Source organism: Cryptomeria japonica, chromosome 9 (genome assembly GCF_030272615.1).
Source record: "Cryptomeria japonica chromosome 9, Sugi_1.0, whole genome shotgun sequence".
NCBI classification, from domain to species: Eukaryota; Viridiplantae; Streptophyta; class Pinopsida; order Cupressales; family Cupressaceae; genus Cryptomeria; species Cryptomeria japonica.
In genome coordinates, this window is record NC_081413.1 from 330,744,871 (window position 1) to 330,748,819 (window position 3,949).

Here is a 3,949-nt window from a genome sequence, read left to right on the forward strand (position 1 = left end):
CAGTGTCACCAAGCAAGAAACAGAAAAATGTTGCAGTTCCAAAGGTAACAAAAAATTATAAGAAGTCTACTCGGAGACTCATTTTGAATAAAGAGTCAAGTGACACTGAATCTGAAGACAAAAATAAATTTTAGATTGTCAAAAGCAAAAAGGAAGATGTACATAGTGTTGATAATTTTTGTGCCAATTTGAAACAATATGGTGGATTTGGAGCATTTAGGTATGTCAAATATGACTCTCAGACAGAAGAAGAAAAGAGGCAAATAGAAGAATCAGTTGTATGCACACTTCTTAAATTCTGATTGGTCCCATTGGAAGTAACTAATTCTCTTCCAAAATCATTGTATTTGCATATTGATAATAGGTGGAAATATGCTATGGACTCAAAAAAGAAGATGAGAGAAAGAAGTCTAGTGCATCTCTTTCCAGACATGTTGGTAGATGAGATAAGTGAACATCTAAAAAACTACCACACAAACTTCCTGGTCAAGCAAAGAGCCTTGAAACTAATGAATGGCCTTTACCTTGAAGTAGAGAAAGAGACAAAAGAAAAATGGCAAGAAATTTTTCGAATCAAGAGTGCTGATGAGCAAGGTGAAGTTGAAATAGTGGATATCATCAAGCAAGATCCCGCTGAAACTATACAACCTGATGAGGATGTCATGGATACCGAGGAATAGGAATAGAAAATGATAGAAGAGAATGATTATGCCAAACTGGTATCAAGTGAGTCAGTTTTGGAACAAGTCAAGTCCTATCCTCTGGTAAGTCAACATGTTTCAACTGAGACACCTCAGGATACTAAACAAGGAAAAGAGGGTCACTAGTCTACAAAAGGAGAAGCTACTTCTCAGGCCATCGGGGAACAGACTTCTCAAGCCCCTCCAAGTACTAAAAATGTTACAACTGAGACCCCAAGAAAGGATTCACCGAAGGCTACATCTGAGGCTAAAGAAATTGACAAAAGTGTTGCCTCTACCGAGCAACCTACCAAAGGTGAACAAGCCTCCCAAGCCATTGTATTAGTTCAACCGGTGAAAGCCTCCTCCTCTAAAGAAAAGAAAATGAAAAAGCATAGTTTCAAGTTAGATTTGTCAAAACCAATTGTGTTGCCAAATGTAGACATATCCAAATTAAAAGGGCAAGAACTTATTGAATTTGGTGAACTATGCAAAGCCAAAGCCGAACAAGAAAAACAAATGGCTATTCAAAAGAAAAACAGAGTACTTTAGAAGGTCAAAGCACTCTTAACAGAAATGCTACCTGAAGCTACAGTAACAAAAGATGCAGCCATCCATATTCAACTGGATGAACTCCTTAATCAGATCGAGACATTTGGAGGAGACGCATTTGAATACCTGAGCAAATTGAAGGACGAAGAGCTCACTGCAAAAATGATTGAAGAGGTACAGAAAGCCATTGATATTGGTAAAGTAAAACTTGTCAAATTTATTGCTGAGTTGTCCCCTCAACTCAAGCACATTCTTTATTTATTTCAGAAACTCTATACATTCTCTTTATTCATTAAAGATATCAAGAATAAAACAAAAGTAATTGAGAAAGTGATCACTGATCTCTCCAATAAATTGACCACTGAGCCAAGTTCTATTCAAAATTTCTATACCAAGTTACAAACGCTCATGGCTCAACAATTGGAACTTAGGAATGAAGAGCACAAAATAAGGATGGACATTATGACTTTTCAATCCTTATTCATTCCACACTTGTCCTTCGTCCAAGAACAGATCAACAAGGCTACCTCCTTATCCACTTAGCCAGAGGGAAGCACTTTAGATGGACTGATTTCACTATTAGCTGATATTACAGCTCAGAATTCACTCATGGATAGTGTCAAGGATGCCCTCTCTACCACTCTCACCGATGCAAGAACAAAGTATAAATCCATTTTTTACCAGTTGCCTCTACCGAATGGTAACTATTTTTGATGTTTGTCAAAAAGGGAGAGTATAGTGTATACAAGAGGAGTATACCGAGCAGATCAGCATATTCGTGTATACAGATAATTTTGACAAGGGGAGTAGTGAACCGAGCAGTGACTACAAAATATTGATCACAGCGCATGCATAATCAGAGTTATGTACAGTATATTGATAAGGGGAGTATATTTGAGTATACTATTTTATTGACAATTGTATATACTATTAGTTCAGTCAAATTTTGTAAGTATATAGATTTTTTTTATGACTTTGAAAGAAGTTTTGTCAAACATTTCAAAACTAATGTCAAAAGGGGAGATTGTTACTATTTACTAAGTTGTCATTAGTTTTATGTCCAAAGTCATTCTATATACTCTAGTCGGTTATTATACCGAAATATTCATTCGGTAAGCATAGAGCAGTCGGTTATAGAAGAAAGAAGTCATAGAGTTTAGTATACACCAAGCTGTCTATCGAGTAACGTTCTATGACCACCAAGCAGCAAAGATGGTATACCGAGTTGATACACACCAAGTAAAACATGTTACCAGATTCATTAAACCTAGACACATATGGGAAACGTGTTACAAAGATCGAGGAACAAGGAACCGTTAACACATTGGAAATTGCACTTAAGATTTTGTATGATTTTGAGGACAGTTGTCCAATGAAATAATTTTGTATGGTTATTCATTTAATGAATCATGTTTGTAAGATCGAAGCATAAACAAGATCACCATTACAAGAGATCTATTTATATAGCATGAATTGAGGATCAAACATGTGTGTGAAGCAAGACATATGTGAAAAGAAAAATCATGAGAAAGCACTGAGTGTTACGACTATTATGATTGACAAAGATACACAGAGGTCATCGAGAAGGAATTCAGAGAACAGTCAAGGAACAGAGTAAAAAGAAAGGCTTACCAAGTAAATTTATGGGTTACCGAGGTATGCTATAAGCAAGATAATTTCATTTTGAGCACATAGAATCTGCTATAACATTTCAAATGTGAAGTTGCAAAAATTTTGTAATATTTTGATTGTAATATTTTGAGTTATAAGAGAGACCTTTAAGAGGGTAAAAGACTCTAACAAAGTCTATAAATTGTAAAGCCTTTAACCAGGTGCAGCATTTTAGAATAAGTGTTGTAAAATCCTCTAGCAAGGTAGATCTAAAGATCTTGATACTCCTAACAGGGTAAGCTATCAGAAATAGCTAAACATGTAGCTCTAACCAAGCAACCTTTATTATTGCAGTAGTGAAGTTGTGGGTGCCATCCCCACCGCAGTTTTTCTCTCTAACCAAGAGTTTTTGCGTAACCAAAATATATGTGTTATGGAGTGAATCATGTATGATTGTTATTTATTTGTTTTAGCATTATATTATGTTACAGCAGTTTTTGGTTTATGCTTAACAGTAAAGTTATTGTTGAAGAAAAGATTTGAAGTATCGATTCACCCCTCCCCTCTCGGTATATTAGCTTTCCATATTGGGCCTAACAATAGAGAGGTAGAGAGAGAGGTCAAGACATAGAGGGGTTGAGAGAGAGAGAGAGGGGGGGCGGTTGAGGAGAGATAGAGAGGGAGTGAGAAAGAGAGAGGTTGATAAGGGGAGGTTGAGAACTCAAGATAGAGGGATAGGAATGAGGGAGAGAGCTTTAGGAGAGAGAGAGAGAGAGAGAGAGAGAGAGAGAGAGAGAGAGAGAGAGAGAGAGAGAGAGAGAGAGAGAGAGAGAGAGAGAGAGAGAGAGGTTGAGAAAGGGAGGTTGAGAGAGAGAGATCGGGATAGAGGGATAGGGAGGGGAGAGAGAGAGAGAGAGAGAGAGAGAGAGAGGTTGAGAAAGGGAGGTTGAGAGAGAGAGATCGGGATAGAGGGATAGGGAGGGGAGAGAGAGAGAGAGAGAGAGAGAGAGAGAGAGAGAGAGGTTGAGAAAGGGAGGTTGAGAGAGAGAGATCGGGATAGAGGGATAGGGAGGGGAGAGAGAGAGAGAGAGAGAGAGAGAGAGAGA